This window comes from Stomoxys calcitrans, chromosome 1 (genome assembly GCF_963082655.1).
Source record: "Stomoxys calcitrans chromosome 1, idStoCalc2.1, whole genome shotgun sequence".
NCBI lineage: Eukaryota > Metazoa > Arthropoda > Insecta > Diptera > Muscidae > Stomoxys > Stomoxys calcitrans.
The window spans coordinates 79,187,398-79,204,283 of NC_081552.1; positions in this window are offsets into that span (position 1 = coordinate 79,187,398).

The window sequence follows — 16,886 nt, forward strand, 5'->3', positions numbered from 1 at the left end:
ATATCCAACAATTGTGCCAAGTATGGTTCAAATCGGTCCATAACTGTGCCAAGTATGGTTGAAATCGGTCCATAACCTGATATAGCTGCCATATAAACCGATCTTGGGTCTTGACTTCTTGAGCCTCTAGAGTGCGCAATTCTTATCCGATTGAAATGAAATTTTGCACGACGTGTTTTGCTATGATATCCAACAACTGTGCTAACTATGGTTCAAATCGGTCCATAACCTGATGTAGCTGTCATATAAACCGATCTTGGGTCTTGACTTCTTGAGCCTCTAGAGGGCACAATTCTTATCCGATTTGAATGAATTTTTGCACGAAGTATTTCGTTATGATATCCAACAACTGTGCCAAGTATGGTTGAAATCGGTCCATAACCTGATATAGCTGTCATATAAACATATCTGGGGATTTGACTTCTTGAGCTTATAGAGGGAGCAATTCCTATTCGATTTGGCTGAAATTTTGCACGACGTATTTTATTTTTACTTTCAACAACTGTGTCAAATAAGATTCAAATCGGTTCATAACCTGATATAGCTGCCATATAAACCGATCGGGGATCTTGACTTCTTGACCCCTAGAGGTCGCAATTATTATCCGATATGCCTGAAATTTTGTACGACGGATCCTCTCATGACCATCAACAAACGTGTTTATTATGGTCTGAATCGGTCTATAGCCCGATACAGATCCCATATAAATCGTTCTCTCTATTTTACTTCGTGAGCCCCCAATGGGCGCAATTCTTATACGAATTGGCTGAATTTTACACAGGTCTCCAACATATAATTTAATTGTCGTCCGAACCGGACCCTATCTTGATATCGTTTTAATAGCAGAGCAACTCTTTTCTTATATCCTTTTTTGCCTAAGAAGAGATGCCGAGAAAAGAACTCGACAAATACGATCCATGGTGGAGGGTATATAAGATTCGGCCCGGCCGAACTTAGCACGCTTTTACTTGTTTTTTGCCTAAGAAGAGATGCCGGGAAAAGAGCTCGACAAATTGTTTTTTTTATACCCTCCACCTTAGGATGGGGGGTATACTAATTTCGTCATTCTGTTTGTAACTATTCGAAATATTCCTCTGAGACCCCATAAAGTATATATATTCTTGATCGTCGCGACATTTTTTGTCGATCTAGCCATGTCCGTCCGTCTGTCTGTCGAAAGCACGCAAACTTCCGAGGAGTAGAGGTAGCCGCTTGAAATTTTTCACAAATACTTCTTATTAGTGTAGGTTGGTTGTGATTGTAAATGGCCCATATCGCTCCACCATAGGATGGGGATATACTAATTTCATCATTCTGTTTCTAACTACTCGAAATATTCGTCTGAGACCCCATAAAGTATATACATTTTTGATCGTCGTGACATTTCATGTCGATCTAGCCATGTCCGTCCATCTGTCCGTCCGTCCGTCTGTCCGTCCGTCCGTCCGTCTGTCCATCTGTCCGCCCGCCCGTCTGTCCGTCCGTCCATCCGTCTGTCCGTCCGTCCGTTTGTCCGTCTGTTCGTCTGTCCGTCTGTCCGTCCGTCCGTCTGTTCGTCCGTCTGTCCGTCCGTTTGTCTGTCTGTCGAAAGCACGCTAACTTTCGAAGAAGTAGAGCTATCCGCTTGAAATTTTGCACAAATACTTCTTATAAGTGTAGGTCGGTTGGCATTGTAAATAGGTCCACGTTTTGATATAGCTGCCACATAAACCGTTCTTGGGTCTTGACTTCTTGAGCCTCTGGAGGGCGCAATTCTTATCCGATTGGAAAGAAATTGTGCACGACGTGTTTTGTTATGATAGCCAACAACTTTGCCAAGTATGATTCAAACCGGTCCATAACTTGATATAGCTGTCATCTTGGGTCTTAGATTCTTGAGGCTCTAGAGGGTGCAATTCATATCTGATTTGACTGAAATTTTGTACGTAGTATTTCGTTATGATATCCCATAACTGTGCCAAGTATGATTCAAATCGGTCCATAACCTGGTATAGCTGCCATATAAACCGATCTGGGATCTTGACTTCTTGGGCCTCTAGCGATCGTAATTATCATCCGATTTGCCTGAAATGTTGTACGACGGATCCTATCATGACCATCAACATACGTGTTTATTATTTTCTGAATCGGTCTATAGCCCTATACAACTCCCATATAAATCGATCTCTCTATTTTACTTCTTGAGCCCCCAAAGGGCGCAATTCTTATTCGAATTGGCTGACATTTTACACAGGTCTCCAACATATAATTTGATTGTGGTCCAAACCGGACCATATATTGATATCGCTCTAATAGCAGAGCAAATCTTTTCTTATATTTTTTATACCCGCCACCATAAGATGGGGGGTATACTAATTTCGTCATTCTGTTTGTAACTACTCGAAATATTCGTCTGAGACCCCATAAAGTATATATATTCTTGATCGTCGCGACATTTTATGTCGATCTAGCCATGTCCGTCCGTCTGTCCGTCCGTCCGTCTGTCCGTCCGTCCGTCTGTCCGTCCGTCCGTCTGTCTGTCGAAAGCACGCTAACTTCCGAAGGAGTAAAGCTAGCCGCTTGAAATTTTGCACAAATAGTGCAAAATTTGGTATTGGTTGGTATTGTAAATGGGCCATATCGGTCCATGTTTTGATATAGCTGCCATATAAATCGATCTTGGGTCTTGACTTCTTGAGCCTCTAGAGTGCGCAATTCTAATCCGATTGGAATGAAATTTTGCACGACGTGTTTTGCTATGATATCCAACAATTGTGCCAAGTATGGTTCAAATCGGTCCATAACTGTGCCAAGTATGGTTGAAATCGGTCCATAACCTGATATAGCTGCCATATAAACCGATCTTGGGTCTTGACTTCTTGAGCCTCTAGAGTGCGCAATTCTTATCCGATTGAAATGAAATTTTGCACGACGTGTTTTGCTATGATATCCAACAACTGTGCCAACTATGGTTCAAATCGGTCCATAACCTGATGTAGCTGTCATATAAACCGATCTTGGGTCTTGACTTCTTGAGCCTCTAGAGGGCACAATTCTTATCCGATTTGAATGAATTTTTGCACGAAGTATTTCGTTATGATATCCAACAACTGTGCCAAGTATGGTTGAAATCGGTCCATAACCTGATATAGCTGTCATATAAACATATCTGGGGATTTGACTTCTTGAGCTTATAGAGGGAGCAATTCCTATTCGATTTGGCTGAAATTTTGCACGACGTATTTTATTTTTACTTTCAACAACTGTGTCAAATAAGATTCAAATCGGTTCATAACCTGATATAGCTGCCATATAAACCGATCGGGGATCTTGACTTCTTGACCCCTAGAGGTCGCAATTATTATCCGATATGCCTGAAATTTTGTACGACGGATCCTCTCATGACCATCAACAAACGTGTTTATTATGGTCTGAATCGGTCTATAGCCCGATACAGATCCCATATAAATCGTTCTCTCTATTTTACTTCGTGAGCCCCCAATGGGCGCAATTCTTATACGAATTGGCTGAATTTTACACAGGTCTCCAACATATAATTTAATTGTCGTCCGAACCGGACCCTATCTTGATATCGTTTTAATAGCAGAGCAACTCTTTTCTTATATCCTTTTTTGCCTAAGAAGAGATGCCGAGAAAAGAACTCGACAAATACGATCCATGGTGGAGGGTATATAAGATTCGGCCCGGCCGAACTTAGCACGCTTTTACTTGTTTTTTGCCTAAGAAGAGATGCCGGGAAAAGAGCTCGACAAATTGTTTTTTTTATACCCTCCACCTTAGGATGGGGGGTATACTAATTTCGTCATTCTGTTTGTAACTATTCGAAATATTCCTCTGAGACCCCATAAAGTATATATATTCTTGATCGTCGCGACATTTTTTGTCGATCTAGCCATGTCCGTCCGTCTGTCTGTCGAAAGCACGCAAACTTCCGAGGAGTAGAGGTAGCCGCTTGAAATTTTTCACAAATACTTCTTATTAGTGTAGGTTGGTTGTGATTGTAAATGGCCCATATCGCTCCACGTTTTAATATAGCTGCCATATAAACCGATCTTGGGTCTTGACTTCTTGAGCCTCTAGAGTGCGCGATTCTCATCCGATTGGAATGAAATTTTGCACGATGTGTTTTGCTATGATATCTAACAACGTTCCATATCCGCGTATAGCTGCCAGGTAAACCCATCTGCGGTCTTGACTTCTTGAGCCACTAGAGGGCACAATTATTATCCGATTTAGCTGAAATTTTGCATGAGGTGTTTTGTTATGACTTTCAGCTTATGTGCCAAGAATGGTTCAAATCGTTCCATATCCGCGTATAACTGCTATTTAAACCGGCCTGCGGACTTCTTGAGCCTCTGCAGGGAGCAATTCCTATCCGATTTGATTAAAATTTTGTACAATGGCTTCTCTCTTGACTTTTAACATAAGTGTCGAATATGGTATGAATCGGTTTATAGCCTAATACAGCTGCCCTATAAACCGATCTTCCTAGTTTACTTCTTCAGTCGCTAAAATGCGCAATTCTTACTAGATTTGGCTGAAATGACTTCTACTATGGTCTCCAATATCCAATTCAATTATGGTCCGAAATGAACCATAGCTTAATATTGTTCCAATAACATAGAAATTCTTTTCGTTTATCATTTGTTTGTCTAAAAAGAGGAACTGTGAAAAGAGCTCGACAAATGCGATCCATGGTGGAGGGTATATAAGATTCGGGCCGGCTGAACTTATCACGATTTTACTTGTTAAAGTTCCACAGGTTTTCCTGTGTCTATCCCAATTTGAGGGTAAGAATTTTACTGCTGTCCTTGCTTTCCTGTTATATCCTGATCGGCCTTCATATATTATTTTTAATTTTTTTTTTTTTTTTTGAGTAGGATAGGTTCACTCTGACACATGCTTTCATTTGAGTACAGTATATTCTCAGTCGTCCTACATGACAGTTAGGTGAACGTGACACAGATTCTTAAATCCTTATATCGACATTAGATTCGAACTCTACTGACTTAGATCTTTTTTTTAATTCACATTTCATCCCTCTCGAACTACACGTCCTTTTGAAGTGTATTTAGTGGGTGGGCCGGTCCCAGACTCTATCCCAAATATGTATACCAGACTCATAGTCAACTTACAAATACCTTTCATTTGATACCCAATTTGAGACGTTGGAAACTTGGAGGACGCCCCCCAGAGAGATATTGAACTGAAACTTTGCACAGATTTTTCTCTTGTACATAAGCAGGTTAAGTTGAGCTATATCGGACTATATCTTGATATAGCCCCATATAGACTGATCCGCCGATTTGATGTCTTAGGCCCATAAAAGCCAAATTTATTATCCAATTTTGCTTAATTTTGAATCAGTGAGTTGTGTTAGGGGCTTCGAAATAGTTGTTCAATTTGGCTCAAATCGGCCCGGATTTGAATATAGCTGCCATATAGGCCGATCTCTCGATTTAAGGTCTTGCGCCCATAAAAGGCGCATTTATTGTCCGATTATGCCAAAATTTGGGACAGTTAGTTATAAAGGGTGATTTTTTTGAGGTTAGGATTTTCATGCATTAGTATTTGACAGATCACGTGGGATTTCAGACATGGTGTCAAAGAGAAAGATGCTCAGTATGCTTTGACATTTCATCATGAATAGACTTACTAACGAGCAACGCTTGCAAATCATTGAATTTTATTACCAAAATCAGTGTTCGGTTCGAAATGTGTTCATTCACCGTTCAGCGATGAGGCTCATTTCTGGTTGAATGGCTACGTAAATAAGCAAAATTGCCGCATTTGGAGTGAAGAGCAACCAGAAGCCGTTCAAGAACTGCCCATGCATCCCGAAAAATGCACTGTTTGGTGTGGTTTGTACGCTGGTGGAATCATTGGACCGTATTTTTTCAAAGATGCTGTTGGACGCAACGTTACGGTGAATGAACACATTTCGAACCGAACACAGATTTTGGTAATAAAATTCAATGATTTGCAAGCGTTGCTCGTTAGTAAGTCTATTCATGATGAAATGTCAAAGCATACTGAGCATCTTTCTCTTTGACACCATGTCTGAAATCCCACGTGATCTGTCAAATACTAATGCATGAAAATCCTAACCTCAAAAAAATCACCCTTTATAAGGCTCCTCGACAACTTTCTGCAATATGGCTCAGATGGGTCAAGATTTGGATGTAGCTGTTATATAGACTGATCTCTCGATTTAGGGCATTGGGCCCAAAAAAGGAGCCATTTATTGTCCGATTTCGCCGAAATTTGGGACAGTGAGTTGTGTTTGGCCACCCGACATCATTCTTCAATTTGGCCTAGATCGGTCTTGATTTAGATATAGCTGTCATACAGACTGATCTGTCGAATTTGGGTCTTGGGTCAAAAAAAAAGCGCATTTATTGTCCGATTTCGCCGAAATATGGGACAGTGAGTTGTGTATGGCCCTTCAACATTCTTCTTCAACTAGGATAAGATCGGTCCAGATTTGAATATAGCTGCCATATAGACCGATCCTCTTGATATAAGGGTTTGGGCTCATTAAAGGCGCATTTATTATCCGATTTCGCCGAAATTTGGGACAGTGAGTTGCGTTAGGCTCTTCAACAACACTCTGCAATTTGGCCCAGATCGGTTCAGCTTTGGATATAGCTGCCACATAGACCGATCTCTTGATTTAAAGTCTTGGTCCTATAAAAGGCACATTTATAATGCGATTTCGCCAAAAATTTGACACAGTGACTTATGTTAGGCTTTTCGACATTCGTATCGTATATGATTCAGATAGGTGTATAATTGGATGTGGCTACCAAAAAGACAAATATTTTGTTCTACAAAATTTAACAATGACTTGTACTTATTAGACCAGGTGGTGGATATCCAAAGTCCGGCCCGCCCGAACTTGACGCCTTTTTACTTGTTTATGTACAGAAAATTTGATAAAATTAATTTTGGAAACGCAAACAAGTAAAAGCGTGCTAAGTTCGGCCGGGCCGAATCTTACATACCCTCCACCATGGATCGCATTTGTCGAGTTCTTTAGGAAAAAAGGATATAAGAAAAGATTTTTTCTGCTATTAGAGCGATATCAAAATATGGTCCGGATTGGACCATAATTAAATTATATATTGGAGACCTGGAGACCTTTGGGGGCTCAAGAAGTAAAATAGAGAGATAGATTTATATGGGATCTGTATCAGGCTATAGACCGATTCAGACCATAATAAACACGTATGTTGATGGTCATGAGAGAATCCGTCGTACAAAGTTTCAGGCAAATCGGAAAATAATTGCGACCTCTAGAGGTTCAAGAAATCAAGATCCCAGATCGATTAATATGGCAGCTATATCAGGTAATAAACCGATTTGAAACTTATTTGACATAGTTGTTAGATATCATAACAAAAAAGGATAAGAATTGCGCATTCTAGAGGCAGCTATATCAAAACGTTGATCGATATGGCCCATTTACAATCCCAACCGACCTACACCAATAAGAAGTATTTGTGCAAAATTTCAAGCGGCTAGCTTTACTCCTTCGCAAGTTAGCGTGCTTTCGACAGACAGACGGACAGACATGGCTAGTTCGACTTAAAATGACACGACGATCAAGAATATATATACTTTATGGGGTCTTAGACGCATATTTCCAGGTGTTACAAACAGAATGACGAAATTAGTATACCCCTATTCTATGGTGAAGGGTATAAACATTAACTTGTGTTTGTTTGTTTGTTTGTGGGTTTGTAATTTTGTTTGTTCCATATAGACTCAAAAACGGCTAAACCGATTTCTTTGAAATTTTCACAGATTGTGGGGAGTGGTCCGGAAGGAGCAATGAGCTATATAATTTGTATACCCACCACCGAAGGGTGGGGGTATATTCATTTTGTCATTCCGTTTGCAACAATCACGCTACAGTCTTTAAAACAAGAGATATTGAGCTGAAATCCCCTTTTTTGTCCATAAGCAGGTTAAGTTCGAAGATGGGCTATATCGGACTATATCTTGATATAGCTCCCATATAGACCGATCCGCCGATTTAGGGTCTTAGGCTCATAAAAGCCACATTTATTATACGATTTTGCTGAAATTTGGGACAGTGAGTTGCTTAGGCCCTTCGACATCCTTCTTCAATTTGACCCAGATCGGTCCAGATTTGGATATAGCTGCCATATAGACCGATCCTCCGATTTAGGGTCTTAGGCCCATAAAAGCCACATTTATTATCCGATTTTGCTGAAATTTGCGACAGTGAGTTGTGTTAGGTCCTTCGAGATCCTTCGTCAATTTGGCCCAGATCGGTCCAGATTTGGATATAGCTACCATATAGATCGGCCCTCCGATTTAGGGTCTTAGGCCCATAAAAGCCACATTTATTATGTGAATTCGCTGAAGTTTGGGACAGTGAGTTGTCTTAGGCCCTTTGACATTTTTCTTCAATTTGACCTTGATCGGAGCAGATTTGAATATAGCTTCCATATAGGCCGATCTCTCGATTTAAGGTTTTGGGCCCATGAAAGGTGCATTTATTGTCCGATGTTGCCGAAATTTGGGACAGTGAATTATGTTATGGCCCTTGACATACTTCTGCAATATAGTACAGATCGGTCCATATTTGGATATAGCTACCATATAGACCGATCTTTCAGTTTTAGGTTTTGGAGCCAAAAAAGGCGCATTTATTGTCCGATTTCGCTAATATTTGGGACTGTGCGTTGTTTCAGACTTTTCGACATTTTTCTGCAACTTAACCTAAATCGGTGCAGATTTGGATATAGCTGCCATGTAGACCGATCTCTCGATTTAAAGTCTTGGCCCCATAAAAGGCACATTTATAATCCGATATCACTGAAATTTGACACAGTGACATACGTTAGGCTTTTCGACATCTGTGTCGTATATGGTTGAGATCGGTTTATTTTTAGATATAGCTACTAAAAAGACCAATATTTTGTTATACACAATTGGACAATGACTTGTACTTATTAGTATTTGGTCCAAATCGGAAAATATTTCGATATAACTGCTATGGGACATAACGTATGCAATTTTCACCGGATTTTGATGGAAGGTGGTTTACATATATATGGTGGGTATCCAAAGTTCGGCCCGGCCGAACTTAACGCCTTTTTAGGTGTTTGATATCGCATTGAGGGCGGACCTTCTCCCTTACCCCAAAAGTACCAGCCAAAAATAAAAGTGGACCGATTGCGACAATATGGGACTTTAACGAAAGGTATTCAAGAGAAGAGTACAAATTCCATATTAAAAATTGGGTCCTAGTAATTGGGGGGCAATGTGGCAGTTAAATCTTATACATAACAAGTAAAAGCGTGCTAAGTTCGGCCGGGCCGAATCTTATATACCCTCCACCATGGATTGCATTTGTCGAGTTCTTTTCCCGGCATCTCTTCTTAGGCAAAAAAGGATATAAGAAAAGAGTTGCTCTGCTATTAAAACGATATCAAGATATGGTCCGGTTCGGACAATTAAATTATATGTTGGAGACCTGTGTAAAATTTCAGCCAATTCGTATAAGAATTGCGCCCATTGGGGCTCACGAAGTAAAATAGACAGAACGATTTATATGGGATCTGTATCGGGCTATAGAACGATTCAGACCATTATAAACACGTTTGTTGATGGTCATGAGAGGATCCGTCGTACAAAATTTCAGGCATATCGGATAATAATTGCGACCTCTAGGGGTCAAGAAGTCAAGATCCCAGATCGGTTTATATGGCAGCTATATCAGGTTATGAACCGATTTGAACCTTATTTGACACAGTTGTTGAAAGTAAAAATAAAATACGTCATGCAAAATTTCAGCCAAATCGGATAGGAATTGCGCCCTCTAAAAGCTCAAGAAGTCAAATCCCCAGATCTGTTTATATGACAGCTATATCAGGTTATGGGCCAATTTAAACCATACTTGGCACAGTTGTTCGATATCATAACGAAATACTTGGTGCAATAATTCATTCAAATCGGATAAGAATTGTGCCCTCTAGAGGCTCAAGAAGTCAAGACCCAAGATCGGTTTATATGGCAGCTATATCAGGTTATGGACCGATTTGAACCATAATTGGCACAGTTGTTGGGTATCATAACAAAACACGTCGTGCGAAATTCCATTCCATTCGGATAAGAATTACGCCCTCTAGAGGCTCAAGAAGTCAAGACCCAAGATCGGTTTATATGGCAGCTATATCAGGTTATGGACCGATTTGAACCATACTTGGCACGGTTGTTGAATATAATAACGAAACACGACGTGCAAAATTTCATTCTGATCGGATAAGAATTGCGCACGCTAGAGGCTCAAGAAGTCAAGACCCAAGATCGGTTTATATGGCAGCTATATCAGGTTATGGACCGATTTGAACTATACTTGGCGCAGTTTTTGGATATCATAACAAAACACGTCGTGCAAAAATTCATTCCAATCGGATAAGAATTGCGCACGCTAGAGGCTCAAGAAGTCAAGACCCAAGATCGGTTTATATGGCAGCTATATCAAAACATGGACCGATATGGCCCATTTACAATACCCACCGACCTACACTAATAAGAAGTATTTGTGCAAAATTTCAAGCGGCTAGCTTTACTCCTTCGGAAGTTAGCGTGCTTTCGACAGACAGACGGACGGACGGACGGACGGACAGACGGACGGACATGGCTAGATCGACATAAAATTTCACGACGATCAAGAATATATATACTTTATGGGGTCTCAGACGAATATTTCGAGTAGTTACAAACAGAATGACAAAATTAGTATACCCCCCATCTTATGGTGGAGGGTATAAAAATAAAATACGTCATGCAAAATTTCAGCCAAATCGGATAGGAATTGCGCCCTCTAAAAGCTCAAGAAGTCAAATCCCCAGATCTGTTTATATGACAGCTATATCAGGTTATGGGCCAATTTAAACCATACTTGGCACAGTTGTTCGATATCATAACGAAATACTTGGTGCAATAATTCATTCAAATCGGATAAGAATTGTGCTCTCTAGAGGCTCAAGAAGTCAAGACCCAAGATCGGTTTATATGGTAGCTATATCAGGTTATGGACCGATTTGAACCATATTTGGCACAGTTGTTGGGTATCATAACAAAACACGTCGTGCGAAATTCCATTCCATTCGGATAAGAATTACGCCCTCTAGAGGCTCAAGAAGTCAAGACCCAAGATCGGTTTATATGGCAGCTATATCAGGTTATGGACCGATTTGAACCATACTTGGCACGGTTGTTGAATATAATAACGAAACACGACGTGCAAAATTTCATTCTGATCGGATAAGAATTGCGCACGCTAGAGGCTCAAGAAGTCAAGACCCAAGATCGGTTTATATGGCAGCTATATCAGGTTATGGACCGATTTGAACTATACTTGGCGCAGTTTTTGGATATCATAACAAAACACGTCGTGCAAAAATTCATTCCAATCGGATAAGAATTGCGCACTCTAGAGGCTCAAGAAGTCAAGACCCAAGATCGGTTTATATGGCAGCTATATCAAAACATGGACCGATATGGACCATTTACAATACCAACCGACCTACACTAATAAGAAGTATTTGTGCAAAATTTCAAGCGGCTAGCTTTACTCCTTCGGAAGTTAGCGTGCTTTCGACAGACAGACGGACGGACGGACGGACGGACGGACGGACGGACGGACGGACGGACGGACGGACGGACGGACGGACGGACGGACAGACGGACGGACATGGCTAGATCGACATAAAATTTCACGACGATCAAGAATATATATACTTTATGGGGTCTCAGACGAATATTTCGAGTAGTTACAAACAGAATGACGAAATTAGTATACCCCCCATCTTATGGTGGAGGGTATAAAAATCAATTTGTGTTTGTTTGAAGGTTTGTTTGTTTGTATGTTTGTGTGTTCCTTATAGACTCAGAAACGGCTGAACCGATTTTCTTGAAATTTTCACAGATGATACATAATGACCCCGTGGTGAAAATAGGGTACTACATTTTTTGATATCTGAATGGGGGGCGGACCCTCCCCCTTACCCTAATTTTCAGAAACGCCAGATCTCGGAGATAGGTGGTGCGATTTAAGCGAAATTTTGTGTGCTCTCACCTAGTACCCTAAAAATAAAAATTTGGTATCCAAATTTCGGATGGGGTACCTAGGGCGGCTGCCCCACCCTGAAACAACCAAACATACATTTAAGCCAATCACGACAATATGGGACTCAAATGAAAGGTATTTAGGATAAGAAAACGTATCTGATATCCAATTGTCGGACCAAGTGTTAACGGGACCACCCCAAGCCCCAAAACACCCCTAAATCGGACATATGTACCGACCATGGCAATATAGGACCCAAATAAAAGGTATTTGCGAGTAGAATACAAATATGATATCCAAATGTGGGACTACGTTTCTAGGGGTCCACCCCTTCCCCAACACACGCCCCAAAATGGACTTATTTACTGACCATGGGAATATAGGGCTTAAGTAAAAGGTATTTGAATGTAGAATACGAATCTGATATCCAAATATGGGACCAAGTGTTTGGGGGGCCGCCTCCCACCAAAAACATCCCCCAAAGGGGACAAATTTACGACCATAGCAATATGGGGCTCAAATGAAAGGTCTATGGGAGTAAAGCACGAATTTGATATCAATATTCGGGAAAAGGGTGTATTGGGCCATGCCACCCCCACAACACCACCCAAATAGTAAGTATTTTCTGACTATTGCAACATGGGGCTCAAATAAGAGGGTTTTTAAAGTGGAACACGAATCCGATATATATTTTCAAGGCCAACTCACTGAAATGCCACCCATCCCCAAAAACACCCCCAAAGCCGGTCATTTTTGCCGACTATGGAAATATGGAGCTCAAATTAAAGGTATGTGGGAGTAGACCACCTACCTGATATCAACATTAGGGGCCGACTGTCTAGCGGACATCCCACCACCATAACAATCCCCAAATAGAACGTATTTGCTCACCAAGACAATTTGGGTCGTAAAGAGAGTGGAACTAAATATTCATAGTTTTTAGGGCCAATACCCCAAACCAGACATTTTTGCTGACTTTTGCAATAAGGAGTTTAAATGAGATTAGAAAAAGAATTTGATATCCAATTTTGAGGGCAATGGCAATATAGGGTTCAAATAAATGATATATAGATATATGAGAATAGAGCACGTTACTGATATATTTGCCAGGCTTAGTGTTTGGGGGACCATCCCAATCCCAAAACACCCCTATATCGGGCATAGTTACCGACCATGTGGGGCTAAAATGAAGGGTATTGTGGTGTTAGAGCAAGAATTGAAACCCATTTCCAGGACCAATTTTCTGGGTGTCTACCCCTTTCCCAAAATACCTCACAAGCAGCAATTTTGTAGTGACCATCGCAATATGGGGCTCAAATAAAGGTATTTGGGAGTAGAATACGAATTTGATATCCAAATGTAGGACCATGCATCACCCATTTCCCAAAACACCCCCAAAGGGAAAAACATTTTTCGACCATGTTAATATGTGGCTCAAATGAAAGGTTTATGAGATTTGAAAACGAATTTGATTATCTATTTTGGGGCCATGTGTTTGGGGGACGTCTCATCCTGTGAACTCCTCTTAAGCCCATGGCAATATGGGGTTTAAATAAATGGTATTTGAGAGAAGAGCACGATGTTGATAGTTTTTCAGGGCCAAGTACCTGGGGAACCACCTCTCCCCCGAAAACACCACTAAATCAGACATCATGAGGATATCAGGCTGTAATGAAGTATTTCAAGAATGGAGTACATCTTACATCCAAACTTAAATTCGTAGACCCATAAAGATCATATGGGATTCAGATAAAGGCACTTATATTGTTAAACTGTTAGTCAAGCGATATACTATTTTCGTAGCATGGCATTTCACTAAAAGATCTTTAATTGTCGAAAATAAATATTCCAAGGAAACTTTTGTTCCATATAAAGTTAAAGAAGGCGCAGCGGAGCGGGCCCGGGACAGCTAATGTGATTTAAAAACAAGTAAAAAGAGTTAAGTTCGGCCGGGTTGGATACCCACCACCTCGGGTATAAGTGTAAACCACCATTCATGAAAATTTGGTAAAATTTTCATACCTCATTTCCCATAGCAGTTGTATCGAAATATGTTCCGATTTGGACCAAATAATAATAAGTACCATTCAATTGTTAAATTGTGCATAACAAAATAGTGATCTTTTTAGTAGCTATATCTAACAATAAACCGATCTGAACCATATATGACATGGATGAAGAAAAGCCTAATATTAGTCACTGCGTCAAATTTTAGTAAAATCGGATTATAAATGCGTCTTTTATGGGGCAAAGACTCTAAATCGAGATATCGGTCGCCAAGTAGACCGTAGAACGAGCTATATCCATATCTGGAGCGATTTGGGCCAAGTTTCAAAAAAATGTCGAAGAGCCTAACATAAAGCACTGTCCCAAATTTCGGCGAAATCGGACAATAAATGCGCCGTTTATGGGCCCAAAATCTTAAATCTAGAGATCAATCCATATGGCAGGTATATTCATATCTGATTCGATCGGGGCCAAATTGAAGAAGGACGTCGAAGAGCCTATCTTAACTCACTGTCCCAAATTTCGGCGACACCGGACAATAAACGCGCCTTTTATTGGCCCAAAACCTTAAATCGAGAAATCGGTCTATATGGCAGCTATATCAAAATCTTGGCCGATCTGAAACCAAATTGTCGAAAGATTTTGAAGGGCTTAACACAACTCTCTGTCCCAAATTTCAGCAAAATCGGATAATAAATGTGGCTTTTACTAGCCTAAGACCCTAAATCGGCGGATCGGTCTATCTGGGGGATATATCAAGATATACTTCGATATAGCCCATCTTCGAACTTAACCTTCTTATGGACAAAACAGGAATCTGTGCAAAGTTTCAGCTCAATATCTCTATTTTTAAAGATTGAAGCGTGATTTCAACAGACAGACGGACAGACGGATGGACATGTCTAGATCGTCTTAGATTTTTTCGTTGATCAAGAATATATATACTTTATAGGGTCGGAAATGGATATTTCGATATGATGCAAACGGAATGACAAAATGAATATACCCCCTTCCTTCGGTGGTGGGTATAAAAAAAGACTAAATGATGAATATTTAATAGGTAGTCATATGGTATGGAGGTTGTCTACGAATGACTATTCATAGACAACCACCATACCATATGATCCACTCTAAGCGAGTAGCACTAACATTTAAATTAGCGTCATCTGGCAATTTTCAACTGAAATAGTTTGAACCAATCGGATTTAGTTGATCCAATTAAAAGCATGCCAACATGAACAGAGAGAGGGCAGAGTGGTAAAAAATAATCACCAGCATGTATCTTTATTATGACAACCTGTCGGTCCTTTGAATTAAGGACGTGCAAAAATTCATTCAAATCGGATAAGAATTGCGCCCTCTAGAGACCCAAGAAGTCAAGACCCCGATCGGTTTATATGGCAGCTATATCAGATTATAGACCGATTTGAACCATACTTGGCACAGTTGTTGGATATCATAACAGAACACTTCGTGCTAAATTTCATTCCACTCTAGAGGCTCAAGAAGTCAAGACCCAATGTCGGTTTATATGGCAGCTATATCAAAACATGGATCGATTTGGTCCGATACCAACCGACCTACACTAATAAGAAGTATTTGTACCAAATTTCAAGCGGCTAGCTTTACTCCTTCGGACAGGCAGCCGAACGGACAGACGGAACCTCATCCTATGGTGGAGGGTATACAAATAAAATATAGGAATATAGGAAGGATCTAAAAGCAAAAAAAGTGGTATCAAATTCTGGGGTGGGATGCCGCCCATAACCAAAACCCGGCAAACGGATTTATAGACCAACCTCTACAATATGGGACTCAAGTTAAAGGTTTTTGAGAGTAGAAAACGAATCTGATATCCCCTTGCGGACCTTAGTGTTTCGTGGGTCCCCCATCACTATAAAACCCCTCAAATCGTACATATTTTCCGACCAAGGCAATATGGATATTAAATGAAAGGTCTTTGGGAATAGAGCACGAAATTGACTTTCACTTTTGGGACCAAGTGTCTGGGGGTCCACCACACCCCAAGAAGGACTTTTACAGACCACTGCTATGTGGGGTTTAAATAAGAGGTACTTGAGTGTAGAACAAGTTAAAGCGTGATAAGTTCGGCTGGGCCGAATTTTATATACCCTCCACCATGGATCGCATTTGTGGAGTTCTTTGCCCGGCATCTCTTCTTAGACAAAAAAGGGATATAAGAAAAGATTTGCTCTAGAAGCTCAAGAAGTCAAGTCCCCAGATCTGTTTATATGACAGCTATATCAGGTTATGAACCGATTAGAACCATACTTGGCACAGTTGGTGGATATCATAACAAAATACTTAGTGCAAAAATTCATTCAAATCGGATAAGAATTGCGTACTCTAAACGCTCAAGAAATCAAGACCCAAGATCGGTTTATATGAGAGCTATACCTGGTTATGGACCGATTTGAACCATACTTAGCACACTTGTTGGATATCATAACAAAACACGTCGTGCAAAATTTAATTCAAGACCCAAGATCTGTTTATATGGCAGCTATATCAAAACATGAACGGATATGGCCCATTTACAATATCAACTGACCTACACTAATAAGAAGTATTTGTGCAAAATTTCAAGCGGCTAGCTTTACTCCTTCAGAAGTTAGCGTGCTTTCGACTGACATACGGTCGAACGGACGGACGGACGAACGGACAGACGGACGGACATGGCTAGATCGACACAAAATGTCGTGACGATCAAGAATATATACTCTATGGGGTCTTAGACGAATATTTCGAG